A 25,959-nucleotide genomic window follows, 5' to 3' on the forward strand; every position below is an offset into this window, starting at 1 on the left:
ATCCTCAATAACCCCCAAATCTAAATCCTTCTCAGTGGAGGTTGATTGGTTTATTCAAATCACTCTGCAAATTGAAAACATGCTGCATGACAGTTTTTGGAACATATTATTTTGCATAGTATCACTGGCATACACAGTACTGCCAAATCCAAGGCCATTTATGAATAAACAAAAAAGCAATGGACCAAGGACAATACACTTACTCTGACACGACTAATAAATGTTCCGTAGTAAAAGTATAGTTTTGGAGTCTATTATCTGGAATGGTTGGGGGTTTCAGATAGCAGATCCCATACCTGTACAAATTGTTCAGTGCCAATATTCCTTAATTTAATCATTAATCTTATGTATAGTTCTGTATCAAATACTTTTTGCAAAATGTTAAAACCTTAAGGTCTAGGTGCTCACCTTCTCACAAAAACCTATTTCATTTGTCAAGGTCTAGTGCACACACAACCATGTTATACTAATCGTAACGTATTTTGAAATGTTTTCCAATATTAACTACAATGCAGCACAACAGGCAACTTAAGCTTTTTCCTGCAGCGAGTTGTGTGTAAAACCACTTTTAAAAGTACTGGCATCAAAATGCACTTTTTGCACTTCCCTATAGTTGCATTATGCGCTGCTCTATACTTTCTGCCTTCCATTCAGAATCAGGCTCTGAAGTGCCTCTTGACACAAAGGAATCCTGCAGCTACTGCTACTAAAGTCCTGCAGCGGGTCGGGTACCCGCAAAAACTTGCAGGTTGCGGGTATAGACGTGGGTCAGCGGTTCTGCGCATTTGCGGGTCGTGCCGCGGGTCTTCTCAATAGTGATTTTTACTCTCTTTTTTCTGATTGTCTACTTTTGATGATGTCACTTCCGGTTTACAATGACAGCACTTCCTGTTTTACTCCCTTTTTTCTGATCATGCCTACTTCCGATGATGTTACTTCCGGTTTACAATGACAGCAATTCCTGATTCTTGATGGTCAGTGGGTCGCGGTTGCAGATAAGGTACTTGCCGGTCGGGTAGTGGGTCCAAGCGGGTAAGAATGCGGGTCCGGGTTGCAGGTTGCGGGTATGGGTCGGGTACGGGGTTCCAAAAAATGGACCCGCGCAAGACTCTGCTACCACTGCCACCACCTGACCATGCACCAACTCCAGGATTCCCACAGCACCCTACAACAATTGCAGCAGGGCGGCTGCACCAAAGTTGGCAAAGTTGATGCACCATTCAATTTGCCTTTGCCCGAAAAATGATATTGGAATTCTGGTAGAAACATCTGCACTGTCAGAAAAGAACATATTGCTAATGTGCTAAATTATACTTTACTCACTGAACTTGTGGACGGAAATGAGCCGTCTAGTCTCCTTAATTCCTTCAAAATCTTCCGCTCTTTTATACTTGAATTTACTCCATCGGGTTTCTTAAAAAGGAAGTGTTTATGAATTGGCTCCTCGAAGCGGGTCAAAATGTTTCCCTCAAACAAATTACCTAACTGATACAAAAGAGTTCCAACACCCTCCTGCTTAATTTTTTTGCATTCCTAAATTTAAAAAATCATTTATTTTACTTGTCTGCAGTACCATTTTAAATGACTTATAATGAATTAAAATTAAGAATGCCTTAAATGCTTATTTTTTTAAAGCTCAATAATCATTCTAAATTAAAATACACAGAAAATGTTTTTACTTAATTTGACTTTGTATCTAAGGGGATCATACATTAATAGTGTTCTGAATACATTCCATCTACCTTCTGTAATTAACCCTATGAACAGATTGTATTGGAGTGATTTCTGCTAAAATGTATCAGAGATTTAATTTCATTCAGTCACTCAATTTCAACTAAAATTATGACCCATAATGTCTCTACTCCTTAATTCATTATGGCTATGAAGATTATACTCCAATGAAAAATAAGTCCAGTGCTATTCCTCCCTACAACAAGACTTTAGCCATGCATTCCTAATATGGTACAAACAAATTTTCAGAAATAATGACCTCGGAAGTCCATTGCTAGATCCCATAGCTATGTTTTTGTCTACAATTAAGTTTGGTTTTAGTAATAATATGTACTAAGACAGCTGGGTCATACCTGGCTGGTACAGGACCATTCCCAAGTTTATACTTGAGTGATTCCCACACAATCTGGAAAATCTGTTGAAATGAACAAATCATAAAATTTTCTGTTACCAAACACATTATTCTGCAATTTGTTTCCACCCACAGCACTACCTGTCCCAGATAAGTCATACTCCATGAGCAAGAGACTTCTCTAAAGATTGATGATTCTCAGTACAGGTATGGGACCTGTTATTTAGAGTGCTTGAGACCTGGGTTTTCTGGATTTTAATACATACGTTAATTCTACTAGAAAAGCATTAAAACGTTACAAAAACCCCAATATTGACTCCAATAAGGATTACTTTTATCTTAGTTTGGATCAAGTACAATATACTATTTTATTATTACAGAGAAAAAGGTAATAATTGTAAAAAATGTGGATTATTTGGATAAAATGGGAGTCTATGGAAGATGGCCTTCCCGTAATTTGGAGCTTTCTGGTTAATGGGTTTTTCAGAAAATGGATACTGTATTGTACTCCTCTAAATATCAACCATTTCTGTTACAAGATGGAATCTTTACAAAAGTATTACCAAGTACACTAATTGGTAATGTAGGGCTAAAAGCAATACTTTTGGTGTAGACACAATAATGGCCATTTATATGAATTTTGTTGAAAGTTGGTAAAGTGAATGTAAAAGCACATTCTCCATTTCATCACTTTTAACATTGTATAACCAAAATGGAAAAACTTGTCCTTACTTAATTTACCCTGAGCTGAATTTTTAAAAGTATCCTGAAACCACAATTTTATATCCCCGGATTTTACGTTTTCCTAATTTTACACAGTTTTTTGTGCTCCCATTAATATGTAATGGATAATGCATTCCCCTGACTTTACATTTTCCCAGATGTTGCACCATTTATTTCTGGTCCCCAAAAAAAGAGGTTCTACTGTATGCATTTTCACTCCAATCTCTGCCTTGTGTATTCACAGATAGGCCAATGTCATAGTAACATTGTAATATAGTAAGTTAGGTTGAAAAAAGGCACACGTCCATCAAGTTCAATCTTGTAACCTGCCTAACTGCCAGTTGATCCAGAGGAAGGCAAAAAAACTCATCTGAAGCCTCTCCAATTTGACTCAGAGGGGGTTTGAGCACTGGAGACAGAAACTGTACGGCATATTCTATATGGGGCCTTACTAGTGCTCTATACAGTGGAAGAATGACCCTTTCCTGTCTTGAATCAATGCCCCTTTTAATACAGCTCAAGCCCTTATTTGCCCTTGATGCTGCTGACTGGCATTGCTTGCTACAGCCAAGTTTATTATCTACAAGGACTCCAAGGTCCTTTTCCATAACTGATTTGCCTAGTGCAGTCCCATTAAGGGTATAAATCGCTTGGATATTTGTACATCCCAGGCGTATGACTTTACATTTATCAACATTGAATCTCATTTGCCACTTACTGTAGCTGCCCAAATTGCCAGTTTTTCAAGATCATGTTGCAAGGATGCCACATCCTGGATGGAATTAAATGGGCTGGATAGTTTGTGTCATCTGCAAACACTGATATATTACTTACAATACCCTCCCATAAGTCATTAATGAAAAGGTTAAATAAAAGAAATAGGGGCCAGTCTAAAATTAAACAAAGGTCTCTTAGAACTCGGGGGTGTATGCCATCAGGCCCTGGAGCCTTGTTCACATTCATTTTTTATTAAAGCTTTATGGATCATATCCTTAGTCAGTCACTGACTAGATTGAGCCGAGCCATCAGTGCAGCTATGAAGTGAGCCTGGGAACTCGGACTCCTCTATTGTATACACTGAAGAAAAGAACTGATTTAGCACATTTGCATTGTCTGTATATGATACAACCATACTAGTACCATTATTTAACCTATTATATTAAACTATTAATATACTTAAAAAAACTTTTTGGGGTTAGTATTCGCCTCAGCCGCAATGTGCTCCTCATTACCTTTCTTTGCCATCCGGATTGCTGTTTTACAACATTTATTATAGTGTTTATATTCATTAAATGCAGCTTCTGTCCCAACAGATTTATAGTTTCTAAATGCCTTTTTCTTCTTTCCTATTAACTTCTTTACTGTTATATTAAGCCACATAGGGTGTTTCTTAGTGCTTCTACATTTACTCCTTAGGGGAATACCTGTCCATATACGTGTACACACAGGCCGTTATCAGCTTGTCCATTTGTCTTAGCAGATTCATTTAGTTGAGGACCTGGGTCATTGTTCTAATCTATAATCATTGTTTTCTTCAGGTTATGGTTTTAGATTGTTTAGATTGTATAGGCCTTAGATTGTTCCAAAGACTGATTGAAAAGTGTGATGTTTACAGCAAAGGTTTTATTGAACCAAGCTATAATGGATCTCACATCCCAATAATGTCTGTTATTCCTGCCAGTTCTATGAAGGCAATTTGGCTTGGAAATTGGCTTTTCTGGTATTTCCTCCCCCATACTGCTCAAGTGCTCATGTTATCAAGGAATAATATCTTTCAAGAACAATATCAGATTATTCACACATTTAATTTTCAGTCACGCTTTTAATTTGCTATTTAGAGCTATTTCCTTTTTAAGAAGTGATAATGCAAACTGCTAACTACAGTATATTTTAGGTCTCAGGAAATTGCCATTTAGGTCATGAAATGTATAATATATTACATGTAGTATATTCTCTGTGTAATATATAGGCCTGGGGTGATTGTTTGAGGATTAACTGCATATAGCTAGTACATCCATACAATTTAAAAGATTGTGACACTTTAGGGTATATTTATTAAAGAGTGAAGTTAGAGATTGCCACAGTCCACTAGAGTGAAATTCCACCACTCTCCATTTATTTCTATGGGATTTTGAAAGGCGTATTTATCAAAGGATGAACTTTCACTTTCACCCAGTGATAAATAATGTTTTAAAAATCCCATAGAAATGGAGAGTGGTGGAATTTCACTCTAGAGGACTGTGGCGATCTCTAACTTCACTCTTTAATAAATATACCCCAAAGTGCCAAATGCCTGAGGGTTTAGGTTTAAAGTCATGTTTCGGGAGCAAATTATAAATTAAATAAAAAATGAAGGGAAGGAAGGGCTTTACAAAGTACTGGTAAGACCTTATCTTGAACATGAAGTGCAGTTTTGGTCTCCAGTGTTTAAAAGGGAGATGACTGAAGTAGTTAAAATTAAAAAGAAAAAACAACTTTTATGCTAAAGAAGAGGCACTTAAAGAAACAGTAACACCAACGATAAAAGTTCTAAATTAATTAAAATATAATTTAGTTTTGTCCTGCACTGGTAAAACAGGTGTGCTTACTTGAGAAACACTGCTATAGATTATATAAATACGCTGCTGTGTAGCCATGGGTGCACTAATCAATGGAGAAATGACTCCGGTTACATAGCATATAGCAGAATATAATGGCGATCTACAGAGCATTTCGGTTATCTGCAAGGGTCAAGACAGATGGGAAGATTTGTTACCCTATTTCAGTTTGCACTATTGCAAGTGAATAATCTAAAGTGATTAATCTACCCAAAATGGCAGTAAAGTAAATTGCTGGTCCTTTTCAGGGACATTTGATGTCCTGCGTTTAAATCTGAGCTACCATGTGTCATTAGCCTAACTAGTGCCATTCAATCCTGTTTCAATTGCCTCCATTGCTAAATAGCACAGTAGTAGTGTTTCTGAAGCAAACAAATCTGTTTTTCCAGTGCAGGGCAACAGTACATTATATTTTAATTACTTTAAAACAATTTTTCTAAAGATTTTATTTTGCATTTGTTAGTAAAATACAGCGAAGGAACAACCCCCCATGAGTAAAGGAAAGAAAAGGGGGAAATAAAGAGAAGAAAAAGAAGATGAGTTGGTGGGAAAAAAAATTCAGTTACACTGCACCATCAGCTAGTTATAACAAACATTTTACATTTTTTGGTGTTACTGTTGTGCTACTATGCATTATTAGGGGGCTATATGCCTTCCAGACCTCCCAATGACCCCCCTGAGAAAAAATTGCAAAAAGTGCAACATCATTTTGAGTTGAAAGGAACATTAATGCACAGTAACTCCATGTAAAATGTTGCCAGGATTATGTGTTTTGGCAATGGACCTAAGACTGTGTGTTTTTGTAAACAATACAAGCACATTTTAAGGCCACTTTTAAAATACAGGTATGGGATCCGTTATCCAGAAACCTGGTGCTAGTTATATAAGGGTAGACCATCTCCTATAGACCCCATTTTAATCAAATATTCAAATATTTATAAATTATTTTATTTTTCTCTGTAATAATAAAACTTTACCTTGAACTTGATCCCACCTAAGATATACTTACTCCTTAATCCAGGATTAGGCCTTTTTCAGCAGGATTCGGATTCGGCCGATATGCATATGCAGATTAGGGGTGGGGAGAGAAATTTTGTGACTTTTTGTCAGAAAACAAGGAAGTAAAAAATGTTTTCCCCTTCTCAACCCTAATTTGCATATGCAAATTAGGGTTCAAATTCAGTTCGGTATCCTGCCGAATCTTTCGCGAAGGATGCGGGGGTTCGGCCAAATCCAAAAGAGTGGATTCGGTGCATCCCTACTCCTTTTGGAGGCAAAACAATCTCATTGGGTTTATTTAATGTTTAAATGCTTTTCTAGTAGACTTAACATATGGAGATCCAAATGACAGAAAAGGGGATTTGTTTTCAACACACCAAAAAAATTATTTTCTCAGAGTGCCATAGAGGCAGCACAGGGGACCAGTGGGTTAACACCTTACCTTCTAGTAGGCAGGATGGAAGTAGAAAACATAGAACCCTCATACAGGGACCTTTTTTTTTTTTTTTTTCTTTTTTTTTTTTTTTTAATTTCTTTCTTTATTTTTTTCCACACAAAAAAGAAAACAAAAACAAATTAGACAATACACAAAAAAAAAAAAGGGGGGGGAAGGGGTACAGAAAATAAATACAGGGGGGCATTGGGAGGGTGATGTATTAATCTTATATCCCATAGTTCATAACCACTTCAACATTTGTCCCATATTTGTTCTCCAAACATAGTTTCTTTCGCTTACTACTACTTTATTCCCCTCATATTTTTCCATTTTGGTCTAGTGAATCTCTGAATCTGTGCCATGGGGTCCAAATCTTCCAATAAGTTGCACTATTACTGTGGTATATATATGTTAACTCCTCTAGCTGTCTTATTTCTTCTACTGATCTCATCCATTCATTGAATAAAGGAGGTTCCTTGGATTTCCAATGTTTTGGAATTAAAGATTTGGCTACTTGGATAAGATAAAAAGTAAGTATATCATCTAATATCTTGTGGTTCTCCAGATTTACATTTAGTAACAGTGTTACTTGATCTTCTATCTGTACATTGACTGATGTGATTATTTTTATGCTTTCTAAGATTTGTTCCCAATAGTCCTTCAGTTTTGGGCAGGTTAACCACATATGTAGATGATTTCCCACTTTATCATTGCATCTCCAACACCCGTATTGCTTTCCTTGGTCATCCCTAGGTGTCATCTGAGATGGCAGATAGTGAAACAGCAGAAATTGTAGTGATAAAATGGCAGTAGACCATGCGCCAACATGGGATAGAACTGCGGTGAACTTAATATAACTGCTTGCAGGACCTTCCTGCCGAAACTGGCTTCTTTTGAAGCAAACACCTTAAACTTGTAAAACTTGGTAAACGTATGCAAGGAGGACCACGTGGCTGCCTTGTAGATCTGTTTGGTGGAGGCTTGGTTGTAGAGTGCCCACGAGGTGCTTAGTGCCCTGGTAGAGTGGGCCTTCACTTTGAGTTGAGTCTGAAGACCTTTAAAATGGTAAGTGAACACAATGAGGTCCTTGATACACCGAACAATGGAGGCTTTGGATGCTCACAGGCCTCGAATTTTGGAACCATGTCTTTTGATAGACATTACACTATGTTGCTAGATCCTGGCAGCGCTGAAGCATGACTCAGATAAGTACCCAGCAACTTTTGAAAATAAGTGAAAATTAATAACATAAAATAAAATTAAAGTCAAATAAAAATGAATGTAAGGAAGCAGAGCTCCCCTGAGATCCTAACTCCAGGATGTAGGATGGAAAAAAAATGTTGGAGGTGAGATTAATACAGGGAAGAGGAGAGTTCCTGGAGGAGGGTTCTAGGTTTTTTACTTCCATCCTGCCTCCTAGAAGGGATATCAGTATTTTGCACATCTAATACAATAAAAATACAATAGCAATATAAACAAAACAATAACAGTGAACCCAGAATCTTTGGCAAAACTTAAGCTCAGTAGTAACCCAATTTGATCTAATATATTACAAACATCCATGAAACAATAACTGTGGAGCAAAGGAGGAAAGATTTATTATTATTATTATTATTATTAGTGTTATTATTATTCAAACATATTTTTAGAGTGCCAACATATTGTGCAGCACTGTAAAATAAATGTGTTTATACAAAGAGATAACATGAATTATATACATAGAACATACAGAATTCCATACATAACGACCAGTATCGGTACAAAAGGTGAGTAAGGCCCTGTGCAAAAGAATTTACAATCTAAAAGATTAGGGAATGATGAGGGAGTGGGCAAGATCAAAAATAAGCAAGGTGAGAGATGTAGCAGATGGTATTGTAATTGGTAGCTAAACAGAGTGAGGGTAGGCTTCTCTAAATAAGTGTGTTTTAAGAGATCTTTTGAAAGCAGAAAGGTTAAGAGAAAGTCAGAGAGAGAGAGAGTTCCAGAGGAGAGGTGCAGCCCTTGCAATGTCTTGAATGCAAGCATGTGAGGAGGTAACGAGAGAAGAGATGAGGAGCAGGTCAGCAGAGGAGCACAGTAAACAGTTGGGTAAGGATCTAGAGATAAGTTCAGAGATGTAGGGTGGGGCAGAGTTATGAAGTGCTTTGAATGTCGGTGTCATTAGTTTGAATTTTATTCTGAATGGTAGTGGAAACCAGTGCAGGGAATTGTGGATTGGTGAGGAAGGCCAGTTAATAGAGACTTACAGTAGTCTAGACGTGATATCAGTGAATAAGAATTTTGCCAGCATCATGGGTGATGAAAGATCATATTTTGGATATTTTCCTTAGGTGAAAGTGACATGATTTAATAAGTGACTGGATATGAGGAGTGAAGAACAGGGCAGAATCTAGGATAACCCCAATGGCACCAGGCCTGGGGAGATGGGGTGATAGATAGATGGATACTTCTGGAATTTCTGTTTTAGAGAAGTTTAATTTAAGGTAGCATAGTAGAGATAGCGAACAGGCAGGAGGAGACCGTTAGCATAGAGGTGGTAGTGGAAACCATTAGTTTGCAGACGGAGAAAGTATAGAGAGAAAACAATAGGGGGCCCAGAAAAGATCCTTGATGAACCCCAACAGTAATAGGTAGGGGAGAAGATGGTATTCCAATGTAAGAGACACTGAATGATCAATTAGTGAGGTAAGAAGAGGGACTTGAGAAAGAGAGATTGATCCACAGTGTCAAATGCAGCTGAGAAATCAAATAGTATTATAAATGAGAAATGGTTGTTGGCTTTAGCTGTTAAAAGGTCATTAGTTAGTCGGGTTAGGGCAGTTACAATGGAGTGTTGTTGCCTAAAACCAGATTGTAGGGAGTCCAGCAGGTTATTGTTTAGTCGGTTGTAAACTAGGTGCTCAAGTAGTTTAGAGATGAAAGGTAGCAGAGAGATAGGTCGGAGGTTATCAAGACAGGAATCAATAGAGGTTTTTTTCAGAATAGTGTTGACAAACGTATGTTTTAGTTGAGAAGGAAATATACCAGTTGAGAGCAAGAGATTAAAGGCTTTGATTAGACAGGGATTGACATTGTGGAGAAGTTTGAAAGGAATGGGATCAAGTGGGCAGATAGTAATGTGTGAGGAAGCCAAAAGTTTTGAAACTTCCTCATCAGTCACAGGGGAGAAGGAGCACAGAAGAGATTGGGGAGTTTGGAGGGAGGGTGGTGAATATCTAGGGGGAGGGGTTTAGTAGTGTAATGTCAGTTCTGATGGTGTCAATCTTGTTTTTGAAGTGCTCAGCAATATCCTGAGCAGAAACAGATGTGCATGAAGGGGATGGGGAATGGGAAAGAAGAGAAGTTAAAGGTGGAGAAAAGTTGTGTAGGTTTTTTAGAAAGGGAGTTAATGAGTTTAGTCAAGTATATTTGTTTGGCTAGGGAAATTTGTATCCGCAGATTTGTAGCCGCAGAAGTCTGATGCTAATTGGGATTTGCACCAGCAATGCTCTTGTGCATGTGAATGTCTTGTAGATCATTTGTATGAGCAGTATGCCAAGGTTGAAGCTGTTTAGGTCTAGTGCATTTAGTTTTGGCAGGAGCAAGCTCATTAAAGCGAATGCTATGGTGTAGGTGATTTGGTAACGGAAAGCAGAATAATTGGGATACGAATATCTACATTGTGGTTCACTTGCAAATATGCTTTCCAACAGCTGGGTTAGTAAGAAGCTATTCCTTCATTACTTAGGATATAGCTAATTTTTACTTGATGAAATATGACAATACCAAATGATTTTACCATAACAGTTTCTTCAAGAAACACTCACTATTTTGTTACATTTTATTCTTATACTGTACATATTACAAGCTGTAGGGTTTTTGCAGTACACCCAGATACTAATGAAGAAACATTAATTAACATCTAATTACAGTGCAGAAAATTAACCCGCCGTCCCTGGAGTAATTAGAAGAGAATTCAGCCTGAGCTAACGGCTTCTGGTTCTGTCTGTAATGAATGTAATTGTTGGAGTTCATCCAAATGAAATATACACAACATTTTACTAGAAAGGGGAATATCTGTGGGTGGAAATGGAAGCAGGATTTTTTTTTCATAGATTAAAGCTCTTCAGCAGCAGTCATGCAAGTCTTATACTTACAAGTCTTATATTTACAGAAACATTTGATTGTGTAGTTTGAATGTTGAATGGTAGTTGTTTTTTTGTCTGTCTAATCCCTAATCTAAATGAAAATAAAACCTTGCCTGTCCGGCACTAACTAAACAATTAGATTCTAACTAACTAGGTGAGGACCTAACATCCAGCACCTAACAGAAAACTGTATTCGTGGCACAGCACGTACTCACATGAATCTGGCTCTCTAACAGACCTGCACTGCCTGCTCTTTTCCCCAGGATAGAGCGAGAAAGACACACAATCCCTTCCCTACTTAAGGAGAGAAAACACCTGTTCCTCTCTCAAGTGTTGGGCAAACCCGGACTGTCCATCTGGAATTGGATCCCGTCTAACACTCAACACTCTCGTAAACCGGGCCCTTTTCCGGCTATTACAGCTAGCCACAGACCCGTGAAAAATGTACACGTACACTAACCTGGTTGCTTAAAAACATTATGACAGAAATCTGGATGATACATACACCCTTTCAACAAATTTCCCAGCATTTCTATTACAGAGGATTATTTATTAAGGATCAAGTTGTGTTTTCCATGAAAATTCTAGTTTTCAAGGTTATTTTGTTTTCTCAAATATCGAACAACAGACCTGCACTGCCTGCTCTTTTCCCCAGGATAGAGCGAGAAAGACACACAATCCCTTCCCTACTTAAGGAGAGAAAACACCTGTTCCTCTCTCAAGTGTTGGGCAAACCCGGACTGTCCATCTGGAATCAGATCCCGTCTAACACTCAACACTCTCGTAAACCGGGCCCTTTTCCGGCTATTACAGCTAGCCACAGACCCGTGAAAAATGTACACGTACATTAACCTGGTTGCTTAAAAACATTATGACAGAAATCTGGATGATACATACACCCTTTCAACAAATTTCCCAGCATTTCTATTACAGAGGGTTATTTATTAAGGATCAAGTTGTGTTTTCCATGAAAATTCTAGTTTTCAAGGTTATTTTGTTTTCTCAAATATCGAATTTTCGGGTGATCTGCGAATTAAAAATGCATTTAAACATTGCAGTTCTAAATAAGCCTTATAGTGTCTTAGTCAAAAGCTAAGACCTAAAATCCAGCCCAATGTGTACAGAACTGGGTCAGGAGCACATGCCAGCCATGTCCTTACTACTTACATGCATTTCCCTGCCTATCTTGAATAGATCACTGCTGAATAAGACAGTGCAGGGCTGGAACTAGGGGTAAGCAGAAGTGGCACCTGCCTAGGGCACAATGTTGTGGGGGTGCTGGGCAGGTGACTGTTCAAGATTCTTCTGTCTACTCTAAGTCTGGATTTGCCCCCCTCTGCTGGTCTCGCCTACCCCCTCTGTTGCTCTCCTCTGTGCCTCCCTCCTCTGTCCCTCCCTCCTCTGTCCCTCCCTCCTCTGTCCATCCCTCCTCTGTCAGACCCTCCCTCCTCTTTCTGTCCCTCCCTCCTTTGTCCATCCCTCCCTCCTCTGTCCATCCCTCCTGCCCTCCTGTCCTCCTGTCAGTCCCTCCCCTGCCTCCCCTTCTTGCACCTACATTATGGTGCACACGTATGCATACATGCGGGGGCGGGGTTTGCCGACGGGGTTGCCTAGGGCGCCCAGTCGGCTTGGCCCAGCCCTGAGACAGTACCCTATTCTATGGAATAGCCATAGGCCATTTTGTCCATTTATTTTGGAGCACAATTTGACAATTCTACAGTGAAAAGCCGTATGCTAACTGCAAAAAAAATGGGCACACTGCCTTGTAGGTCATAAATGCCCCTTATGACCATTTACCTATAATATGCATTTCTATTTCTTCATATACAGCCATATGTAATGATCATGATCTCCACCCACAAACATGGCCAACACAGCAGATATTAATTTAGTTGCTACTGGAAAAACTATATTATGACATTCCTTAAGGTCTTCAAGAAACAACACAATTCCACTTTGTAAAGCAAAAGTACAACTGAAACACGGTGAAATACTAACAAACAGGATTTCATAACTATGCTTGTTTCAGCAAAGTAACAAGATAGTGTAGCAAGTAACATAAGCACTGTGCCTTATTAGAATCCCAACACACTTTTCTATTATTTATAGACCTTTGCGATGAGACTTTAGATTACTTTCACAAGCTAGTTTAAGACTGTAATGCTTTGAGGTAAGTGATTCCATGTTACCACTGTGTGCACCCAAGTGTACATTTGTGTAAACCAGAGCAAATCACTGAATTCCATTCATTAAAGAAAGAGATAGGCTAGGTTATTTTAAATTTTTACAAACATTTGTATTTTGTTATGTTTGATTATGATATTTCGAAAAGTATATTTATTTTTTGTTATGGTGTATATGTCACGAACGCCACCCGGAGCAATTCCAGGAGCTCCGGGCGGCGCGTCTATTCCTTCTGGCGTCGCTCCCAAAATGGCAGCGCCCATGGCCGCCACGTGGGTAGCGGCACCGGCGCAAACACGCCGGCGCATCAACGCCGGCGTCAGCACGTCGGTGACGTCACTATGGCGCCAAATTCAAACATAAAAACGCTACCAAGACGCCAGAATGGCGCCCAAGTATAGGAATCATTTCCTGTGTGTATCCTGGGTTCCCTGACATTTTGCTATTGCTGTAATCTTGTTCCTGATTATTATCCTGACCCTTTGCCTGGACTTTGGACTTTACTGTTATCTGCCTGCCCGTGAAACTCTTGCCTGGATTCTGACTACTCCTTTGTTTAACCCTTTGGACACCGCGACCTTGCTCCCTCAAGAGGGCTTCCTCCTCGATCCTGACTACCTCAGTGGAGGGAGCTCCTGGCTCCCTGACAGTATATTAGACTTGTGCCCTTTTTTTTTTTTAAATAAAAAGTGGGTTATATATAAATCCAGAAAACAAATTTGGGAGGAAGGGTTACACATAATCTTAACTACTCCAACCATTTTCTGATGTGGCTTATCAGATGCATACAATATTAAAAAACTCCATGAAGTAAAATGCAAGAAGATGTAATGACATGGGTGGGTACAGAGTGAGAGTTTGAGGTCTAACGCCATTGTGTAATTGAATGATAGAAAGAGAATGATGCAGCTTATATCAGGCTGAAATAGGAAAGGAAGAGAATGAATAGAGCAGTGTTGCATGGTATACGGTTATGTATTTGACAGGAACCCTAAAACAGTAATTAAACCCCGCAGGTTATAAAATGAACACACAACCCTACCCATAGTATAAAAACATAATCTTGAATCAAAACAAAATACCACACCAATGCCAACCCTATATCTTTTCAGCAGCAGGTGGATCACAAAATCTCTAATATGGAAAATACTGATCTGTCCATAGTTTTACCCTCTGCCCTTTTATGTTGTCTTAATACTGTCAGTGCTATGAGATCTTTAATTGTTCTTTTTATAAATCACTGGTACATTTCTGGTAGAACCTTCTTAAGAACAGACTCATTCTTGATTACTGCCCAATGCCTTTTCATTGTTTCAGCAATTCTCATAGTTAGATGGTTTATTGACAGTGACAGGCAGAACTTTTACATTCTCAAGTTATATAATTTTTATTTTTAATTCCTTACATCTACTTTCTCTCCAATTTTAAACCTTTACCTCTCCCTTATCATGCCCCATATTTATAATTTGTAATTCACATGTCGGATTGTACCACAGTTATGTTTTCACTACAGGATTTCTGATACTCAACTCCATGGGTAAATATAGTGTGCTTCCCATTTCAAATCCCAGACTAAATTATTATCCACCTACATACAATCCCAATATATATTAAAACCCAATCCTGCAACTCCAAAATCTCTTAACATCCTAAGTTGGTCATCATTTTTGGCCACAAATCTTAGAGCTCTTTATAAACTATGTCTACATCTTTACTGCAATTTCTTCTTATCTGAATCTGAAATTGTCCTTTAGGTTTTGCATGTATCCATTGTCTACTATGATGGCTATTAGCTAATATGTAAGAATTATGATCTACATATTTTAAAATGTGCAGGTGTAAGTATTCTACCTCCCTCAATGAACAATTTCAGATCCAAAAATACTACCACCTTAGTACAGAAGTTAAACCTTCTTAGCTATTATTAAAATAGGTAAATAAATTGCCTTCTGAAACCAGGGAAACATCCCACACAGTCAAGAGGCCAGATAGAATATTCCAATCCTTTTAAAATCTATGAGCTTCTTTTATATAAATGATTAGATTACAGCCTCCCCCTGTTCAACTATTATATTTTCAGTTTCCTTAGAATTACAGATTCTTTCATAAAAATGCCAACTTAACCTCAAAAGATTCATTATTTCTATTTCAATTAAAACTGATCAATATTTGGACCATTGTGAGTGTTTGATGGGAGGATCGACTTGGGTTTAATATTAGTCTCTATGTCCATCACACATACCTTTGACCTACTAGCAATTAGATTTTACCTTGAAACTGAGAGCTGCTGGGAAAGAACCTATGGAGTACGGCTTGACACACAGTAACTTTAATATTTAATAAAACATGCAACTTACAATAACAAGGGGTAGCAAACTTTTATATGGGGCTGTGAGAAGGTACTGTAATGTTATGTTCACTGAGCATATGGCTGAATACACACACTATATCTGGTTGGTATAGTTGTTTAGATCTGATGGTGACCATATAGAGTAGAGAGACAGAGCAATTACTTTCTCAATCGGCTTAATTTAAACAAAGTTAATATCCAATTTATGCATAATGTGAGTTCAGAAAAAATAGATTTTTTGGTTAAGTGTGGTTCCAATGGGATCATCATAGTGACTGCATAGGAAATTTACCGCAACAAACTCAATTTTGCATTTTTCAAATCACCATCAATATGCAAGAGAAGAATCTCAATGGGAGAATTTTTCAAACTTATTTTCAATTAGAGGCCTTTCAAAGTGTCTCAAAAGAATTATTACAATGATTAGAAGACAGGGGGACAACAAACGAATCAACAAGGCTTATTAGCGTGCACTACACATGGACAGGGGCATTCTGTTTAATGAAAGGAAGGATTTAGTCAAATTGGATAACAAATCTAAAATAGTACTGTTTTTACGTAGATATTCTCATCAATGATCTGCTATACATTCTATTATAACTCCACACCGACACTCTGGTCTTAATATCACCAACATGTTTCCTTGTGAGAAAAATAAACATTCATTTTCAAGATGGTCCATTTTTTACAATTTTAATGAAATTTCAAAGCAAGCTTCCCTTGGTATTTTTGTAAATCATAGTGAATATTTAATATATTAACCTACAAAAATGCATTCATTTGTGAGTTGTCTCTAATACTTTGCAGCACTGTGAATGCCATGACATGAGATTTAGCATGAGATATTGAACCCTGTAAAATAAGATTTCCTTGACCATATAAAGTCACTAATATTTACGTTATCCGGAAACCCCATAGACTCAATTTTATTCAAATAATTGAAAATTTTAATAAGAATGTCAACTCAAAAAATAATGTTTTGCCTAATAAAAAGAAAACATAATTCTAAGCAACTTTGCAATATACATTGATTACAAAATGAAAAAACTCAAATTTATTCCAGATTTATTATACCCCAAGATAAAAAAAAGTCTGAATCTGAAAATCCGGCATCTCAGACCTACCGAGCTTGTATATAAGTCAATGAAAGAGACCCCTATCCTATTGGGAAGTTTCTGTGGTCTGCACAGGAATTAGCCCAAAACTTAAACTTTTTCATCAAAAATCTGAAAAATTAGGGCTTTTCGGGAAAAAGCCCAAAAGAATCATCTGTGGATTCTAGTTTGGTCAGACTTTTTATTAAAATAATCAGAAAAATTCAGATTTTGATATGAAGATCCAAATTACAGAAAGATCCATTATCCGAAAAACCCCAGGTCCCCAAAATTCTGGATAACAGGTCTCATACCTGTATTTTATAAATTAAACTTCTAATAACTTTTTTTATTAAAGGAGGATTTAAAAAAGTACATTGAGGGTGTACACAAGTATCTTGTGGGGTGGAATGTTAACATTTCTTAGATAAATATATATATAAATCTTTCAGTTATAAATTTGTGCTTTTTCAACAAAATATTTTTATTATTATTATATTATACATTGACACATTTTTAAATATGTTTTCAACTGACATTTTTTATGGTAATCTCCCATCTCTTGATAAATTAGGAATATCCCAAGTGCACCATGCCTTTCCTTCTCCTAACATTTGACACCCCCAAGTGCACCAAGCCTTTCCTTCTCCTTTAAGGAGTGCAGGTTTAACAGAGGACTAGATGTGCAGGGAGCCAACCACTTTGGGAATAGGAGGAGGTGCAATTTCAGAAAATATTTATGTAGGTGTATAGTTTTGTTATTGTCCACATCCAATTAATTATTAATAATAGTGCTTTGCACCTTCATAAATGTCTACTACTACATTAAAGACCTTAAATATGCTCCTGTGCTGTCCCACATGGGCTGCACCCTTGAGTTGAGGGGTTAACTCAACTGCTGCACCTTTCTTGAGTGTGAAAGTCCCTTGGCTATTGTGGTGTGTGTGTGATGTTAGGACCAGTGTCCACCATTGAATATCATAGATTATTAGCACAAACGACATGCTTTTTTAATAAACAGATCAAATTAATTAATCTCAGCATGAGAGATTAAATATATGTCATAGTTTGAGTGAAACAGAACGATGAAACATGTTTTTAGACATGACATTTCATTTGTTTCATATTATACAGCCGCAGAGTAGGCTCCAAGTTCATATAAAGATTTATTGCCATCTTCATTTTATACACAGGAATATGTCCTCATTTTCTACCTGCATTAATAAAAATGCTGATCCAATGGCCCAGTTTTGAGATATGTTTAAAGAAACACTGACCCCTTAGCCCAAATACGCTACCTGCCAGGGGAATTGTGTTAGTATTCAACACTTTGGACTGTGTAACTCCCTGCCCATAATATGTTATTTAAGGCAGAACATTAATCTGAGGGCCTGAAGCAGTCAGAAACAGCTGGTATCTCTACAGAGGTTATCAGAACAGGTTATACCTTTGGTGAATACATAGTACCTGTGTATAAGTTCATGCACACTGGGGCTCATTTAATAGCAATGGTCACATTGGCAGAGGTGCAACAACCCATTACATTCAATCAGAGACTTGTGTTCATTAGTATACATACAGTAACATTGGGTTAGTATATGTGCCACTCTTTCCAATTTTGTCGAAAACAGTTGAGGGAAGTCAGGTTCATTTATCAATACTGGGCAAATCTGCACCTGAGCAGTAACCCATAGCAACCAGTCCCTAATTAGCTTTTGTTTCAGGCATCTGCAGGTAGAACAATGAATGCGAACAATTAAATAGTTGCCGTGGGTTTCTCCCCAGGTGCAAATTTGGATATTGTTGATAAATGAGAACCCCATTATCTGTTACAGCATGATAATGCACATATAAGCACAGAGCAAGGCCCATACAAAATTGATTTTCTAAAATGGGAGGAGAACTTGACTTAAAGGGGACCTGTAACCCAAACATAAAAAGCTGTATAATAAAAGTCCTTTTCGAATTAAACATGAAGTAAAAAAAAATATTCTTATTAAAACAACCATACCTGTTTTTAACTAAGGTAAATAGCTGTCAATCATATATTTCCTGTTCCTGCTTCTATGCCTTTGGCATAGAGTGAGGGCAGGCAATTACTTTCAGTTTCCATCCTGCACTTCTTAGATATCACTGCACTCCCCACATTCCTATTCCCTCCTCACCAGCTAATGGGTTTCAGGTGCCACATGCTGGTGCATAAGCAGATTTTGAGATGATACAAAGCTTGCCTTAATAACAGTGCCCTCAAAATGGCATCTGCCTGCTTACTGTCTGCTTTCCAAGGCTAAAAGAAACAATACTGAAATAACTTATATAGTGTAAGTGAAATTTATTGTGCCTGACTAACATCAAAATACGATATGGAATTATTTCGTAGGGTGACAGGTACCTTTTAAAGAGGCCTTGTCCCCAATCTCAGTAGGTATGAGATTGTAAAGTAATTCAGATGTTACTGTGACTGAAAACCTAATATCAAAACAATCCCTAGATCTAGAGATCTACCTCGCAACTTTTTGCAATTTAGCCCTGCCCCCTTAACTTTTGAACCTTTGTTTTGGTCAGTGAGGCTCTTAATCACATTATGGTCATGGTTAACTTTCAATTTATGAGAAAATACCATCACAGGTTCAGCATCAAGACTGCACCATCTGTCCTTCCCCTACTTGACCCAACAACCCCCTTCCCCTTTTTCTCCAATAAAACCCCCAGACACCAAAGGTAACACCTAGCTCCTGCCTTCTTTCTCCCTGGCCCTAAACTGAGACTAACTTACCATCAGAACCCAGGCCTATCGAACTACTCACTCTCCTTGTCAAATACCCCCTTTTACCTCCCTCTGGGGCTCAGAGTAAATGTACTCTTCACCAACTGTCACAATGAAACATAACCCACCTCATAGGGAAGAGAGAGAGGGTGTTTTTTTGTGAGCTTGCTGTTCCTCCCGCCGTCCAATGGAAATGTAGGCTTACATACATCCTCCTGCTTAACCCTCCCCCTGAACACTAACTAGGAATTGCAAATACTTTCCGAGGCCTACACCTTTGTACATACTGATTGTAGTGGTTTCCGCTGAAACAACCAATAAACTCCGGTAAACTCATAATTAGGGGCAAATGCATCAAGGGTCGAATATCGAGGGTTAATTAACCCTCAATATTCGACTGGGAATTAAAATCCTTCGACTTCGAATATCGAAGTCGAAGGATTTTGCGCAAATACTGCAATCGAACGATCGAGGAATAATCGTTCGATTGACGATTAAATCCTTCGAATCGAACGATTCGAAGGATTTTAATCCAACGATCAAAGGATTATCCTTCGACCAAAAAAAGTTAGCCAAGCCTATGGGGACCTTCTCCATAGGCTAACATTGACTTCGGTAGCTTTTAGGTGGCGAACTAGGGGGTCGAAGTTTTTTCTTAAAGAGACAGTACTTCGACTATCGAATGGTCGAATAGTCGAACGATTTTTAGTTCGAATCATTCGATTCAAAGTCGAAGTCATAGTCGAAGGTCGAAGGTCGAAGGTCGAAGTAGCCCATTCGATGGTTGAAGTAGCCAAAAAAACACTTCGAAATTCTAAGTTTTTTTTTCTTCTATTCCTTCACTCGAACTTAATGAATGGGCCCCTTAGTCTCCTTGCTCAGTAGTGTGTAAACCTCCAGATAGTGTCACTCAATCTTATCTTCACAAAGACACACAGCATCAAAAGGAAAATTTATATTAATTTAAAAATGTAATCTCTGTTGTATTTAGCTATAAACAGTTCATGGAACATACAAGGGATCATCTGCTTGTTGCATCATAATGTCAGACACTTTCTCAAAAATGTATTTATTCAAAAATTATAATTCAAAGTAACTTAGGTTGAAAAAAAAAAAAAAACCACACGTCTATCGAGTTAACCATTTCTCAATAAAACCTGCCTGAATACCAGTTGATCCAGAGGAAGACTGAAAACCTCCATCCGAAGCCTCTCCCAAAAAGGCTTCCTGACAAGTTGTCAATTGGACCAGTCCATTGATCAACTTTATTCTAATAACTAATTTCTGTAAGTAACCAATGATCTGTCATCTGAATGGAAAGAATGCCAGTGGGCAGTGAGCCAGGAACTGTGAACAACAGGACCATGACAGGTCTAGGAATGAGGGAACTGGAAGAGGGGTTAGGGATTATGTGTGTTGTAGTTTCTGGGTTGCTATTGGGATGGGTGGAGACATGAGAGGGTTTAAAAGAGTAAGGAAGTGAAGGCAGCATTTTCTTGAACAGCAGAGGACAGCAGATGGGCCCTTCGCTCTTCTGTACAATTCTTTGTAACCTTCAGTGGTAGTGATGGGCGAATTTGCGCCGTTTCGCTTCCCCAAAAAAAAATTAATTTAAAAAAACGGTCGCCGGTGTGCATTTTTTTGACGCCAGTGAATTTTCGCCAGCGAATTTTCGCGGCTGTTTTGCAAATATATTCACCGGCGGCGAATCGTGCAAATTCGCCCATCACTATTAAGTGGTTATTAGATGTTAAAAAGTAATTAATTATTAATGTGATTGTACATTACCCTACACTCAACTGTTTTGGTTTATGTTGGTTGTTATTTTTGTGATTTAACAAATCTTCTGAGCCCTATTCACCCAGGATATCACATGTGGTTGGTTTGTTATTTAAGGAAAGGGGTGAGACGCTTGGTGTTGGTGGGAGGGGCCTGTTAGATCGACCCTGTTATGTAAGCCTGCTAACCATGTTCACACATCAAATGGAAATCATTCACAGAAGACTAGAAGCATTCCCTTAGCTTCTTCAACTAGGGAAGGACTGACTACAGATAGAGGGGCATGTTTACTAACATTGGAGATAAATATCTGGAGAAATTTCTGCAGATGTTGCCCATGGCAACCAATCAGCAATTAGATTTAAACAGCCACAGCCAAGTTAGAAAACAAAAGCAAAGATCTGATTGGTTGCTATGGGCAACATCTCCAGAAATCTCTCCAGATATTTCTCTCCAATGTTAGTGTAGCGCTATAGTAAATTGAGTGCACCTAACTCTACTATGGGCTTCACTCTTATTACATATGCTCCGGATGAGACCTTAAATCTTAGGGAGTGAGCCTTCGCATCGAGGTGGAAGCAGGGTGTAATGCAACTGTAACTGTAATCAAGGTGCAAAGAATTGGGCGCCAGTGGTTCTTATAACTTAACCAAATAACAGATTTATTGAGCACAGTATACAATCCTCAGTGGAGTGTACATAAATCAGAGCAATGCAGGTTCATACAGTACATTGAATAGGCAGTACTCACAACACCTTTGGTCAGTATGATTCTCCTCAGAGATAGGAACAATACATGCAGCTTTGAGGAGGTACACCCAGTTTTCAGCCTTTTCCCTAAGTGGAACCTGAGGGGAATCTATCTACCCTAGGTCTGTACACTTAGTCCCTACTTCTGGGCAATGAGTACCCTGGGATCTTAATCCCACTACAATCCTCGTAGGAGCCTCAGACTGCTCAGCTACATAAACTGACTGACTATCACTCCTAGAGTGATCTATAAGTATGAGTAACCTATTCTTACTAGACCTGACCTGTCTAGGTTCCAACTCGAGCTCTGCCTCCTGCACAGGCTAGAGCCAGCACAAGATGGACCCTGAAGTCTGCCTTCAGAGCCTTTTTATACTCTAGCCCAGCCCTCTGCTGGTCACTAGGGGCAACACAAAGAGTCAATAGTACCCCTCCCAACTGTATTTTAGGACCCATTTAGGTGTCCATAACATGGAGGGACTGCCTGCACAAAATACTAGGGGTGACTATTCTACACATCCCTACATTAGTAAACATGCCCCTAAGCAGTTTGCTTAAAATTCAACAAACCTGTCATGCTTCTTGGTATTGCTACATGTATAATGTTTCTTCTCTCAGAAATATAGTATACTGTGATCAAATGTTTAATCTTTCTCACTATATATATATATATAGAGAGAGAGAGAGAGAGAGAGAGAGAGAGAGAGAGAGAGAGAGAGATTAAACATTTAACATTTAATATATATTACTGTATATTAATAAAATGGTACAGCACTCACTACTCACTATTGCAGCAGGCAGACATGGCACAGTGCTCCTTGTTCATTGTTCATTTGTTCAGTGTATAATCACTTCATAAGTCGATTATATAAAGGGACTTTTGTTTTCATTTGTTTATTCTGTTTCAAATTACTTACTAAAAGGAAATATTTTTTACAAACGTGATTAGTTTGCTTAAAAACTGAAGATTGCCTTCTGGTAATTCAGAACTTCTGCTATTAAGGAAATGCAAAAACTAATAAAAAAATATTTCACTCACAGGTGCTTCGTCCTTTAGTGAATTTGCCCCACAGTCTTGTTGGGGTTTTCTCCTCAGTGTCAAGCAGTACCAAGCAGCACAACTTATACTCTTATTTCCTAGACACATAGCTCACCCCTAGAATTACAGACAGATCAGGTGATAACTAATGAATCCAAAAACCGGTGTTGGCTTTTCATCCTCTACAACCCCTGTTTTGGTGATGGGTGATGGGTTCGTACAGGCAGTAGCATAGCTGTCTGTCAACTGTGCTCGTTCTCTATTAACTGCATTCTCTTGTCACAGACTCCTTCATGTCAGATTCAGGCCTTACGTCTTCTGTGAAGGCAATCATCTCAAATGTATTGTAGTTTATCTTGAAGTGAGGAAAAGAGATGCTGCCATTGATCGCTGTAGCCTTTGTAGCTCTGCCATTTTCCAAGGATTTTAGTAGAGTTTTAACTGAGTGTGACTGCAGACTAACAAAGTTAAGGGTTGGGTGAAATATATATATATATATATATATATAGATATATATATATATATATATATAGATATATATATATATATATATATATATATATATATATATATATATATATATATATATATATAGTGGGCTAATGTATAAATATATGTCACCAAGGAGTTACACAACCATATAAAAGCATAAGGCTGCAGTCACCTAACTCCAAGGGGACTTTTAATATCCTTAAAATTTTAGCAGAGGGTACATTATTCATTATAATCTGTATATAGGTTAGTCAAGAGCTTTCTCTCTTTGCTGCAGAAAAATGGCTGGTACAAATGTGGCATAGAGTATGATTTTCCCAGCCTTTTTTATTTTTGCAAAATAATAATTGCTTAGTTTATGCTTTTAGAAAATGATAGGTAGTGTGCAAGGGGAGAAAGTTGTACAAGAGATCACCATAACTTATAAATGCCATTATAATGATATCAGTTACTGTACAGTTTGATCCCATTGAGAAATAAACTCTGGTTTATATATATATATATATATATATATATATATATATAAAATTTTAAGGATATTAAAAGTCCCCTTGGAGTTAGGTGACTGCAGCCTTATGCTTTTATATGGTTGTGTAACTCCTTGGTGACATATATTTATACATTAGCCCACTATATATATATATATATATATATATCTATATATATATATATCTATATCTATATATATATATATCTATCTATATATATATCTATATATATATATATATATATCTATATATATATATATATATATATATTTCACCCAACCCTTAACTTTGTTAGTCTGCAGTCACACTCAGTTAAAACTCTACTAAAATCCTTGGAAAATGGCAGAGCTACAAAGGCTACAGCGATCAATGGCAGCATCTCTTTTCCTCACTTCAAGATAAACTACAATACATTTGAGATGATTGCCTTCACAGAAGACGTAAGGCCTGAATCTGACATGAAGGAGTCTGTGACAAGAGAATGCAGTTAATAGAGAACGAGCACAGTTGACAGACAGCTATGCTACTGCCTGTACGAACCCATCACCCCAAGCATAAAAAATACAGTTTTTTGATGTACATTATTGTGCAAATAAATAGTAACATAGTAAGTTAGGTTGAAAAAAGACACACGTCCATCAAGTTCAAACTTTTAACTCTTTTTTTTAACCTGCCTAACTGCTACTTGATCCAGAGGAAGGCACAAAAAAAAAAGATTTGAAGCCTCTCCAATTTGCCTCAGAGGGGGAAAAATGTCCTCCCTGACTCCAAAATGGGAATCGGACTAGTCCCTGGATCAACATGTACTATGAGCTATCTTCCATAATGTACTATGAGCTATCTTCCATAACCTTGTATTCCCTCACTTGCTTAAAAGCCCTCCAACCCCTTTTTAAAGCTATCTAATATATCAGCCTGTACAACTGATTCAGGGAGAGAATTCCACATCTTCACAGCTCTCACTGTAAAAAACCCCTTCCGATTATTTAGGCAGAAACTCTTTTCTTCTAATTGGAATGGGTGACCTTGTGTCAGCTGGAAAGACCTACTGGTAAATAAAGCATTAGAGAGATTATAAGAAGATCCCCTTATATATTTATACATAGTTATCATATCACCCCTTAAGCACCTTTTCTTCAGCGTGAAGAACCCCAGTCTTTCTTCATAGCTAAGATTTTCCATACCTTTTACCAGCTTAGTTGCCCTTCTCTGTACCCTCTCTAATACAATAATGTCCTGTTTTGAGCACTGGAAACCAAACCTTATTTGCCCTTGATGCTGCTGACTGACATTGCTTGCTACAGCCAAGTTTATCATCTACAAGGACTCCAAGGTCCTTTTCCATAATGGATTTGCCTAGTGCAGTCCCATTAAGGGTATAAGTGGCTTGGATATTTTTACATCCCAGGTGCATGACTTTACATTTATCAACATTGAATCTCATTTGCCACTTAGCTGCCCAGATTGTCAAGAACCTGTTGCAAGGATGCCACATCCTGGATGGAATTAATTGGGCTGGATAGTTTTGTGTCATCTGCAAACACTGATACATTACTTACAATACCCTCCCCTAAGTCATTAATGAACAAGTTAAATAAAAGTGGACCCAATACTGAGCCGTGAGGGACCCCACGAAGAACCTTACTCCAAGCAGAGAATGTACCATTAACAACCACCCTCTGTACCCGATCCTTTAGTCAGTTTCCTATCCATGTGCAAACAACTTCATTAGGCCAAACAGACCTTAGTTTAGAAAGCAGTCGTTTATGGGGCACGATATCAAACACTTTAGCAAAATCCAAATAGATCACATCTACTGCTCCCCCGCTGTCCAGCATCTTACTTACCTCATCATAAAAAGCAATCAAATTTGTCTGACTATCCTCCATAAAGCCATAAATGTGGTTAATTACCTTCAGGCTATAGCAAACAGGTTTCTATCCATTACAGTTACTCGAACAATTCTTTTAACTTTAGTTAATCTGTCATCCAGAATTCTCAAGACCTGGGGGTTTCCAGATAAGGGATCTTAAGAAATTCATACATGAAGT

This window comes from Xenopus laevis, chromosome 4L, assembly GCF_017654675.1.
Source record: "Xenopus laevis strain J_2021 chromosome 4L, Xenopus_laevis_v10.1, whole genome shotgun sequence".
Taxonomy (NCBI): domain Eukaryota; kingdom Metazoa; phylum Chordata; class Amphibia; order Anura; family Pipidae; genus Xenopus; species Xenopus laevis.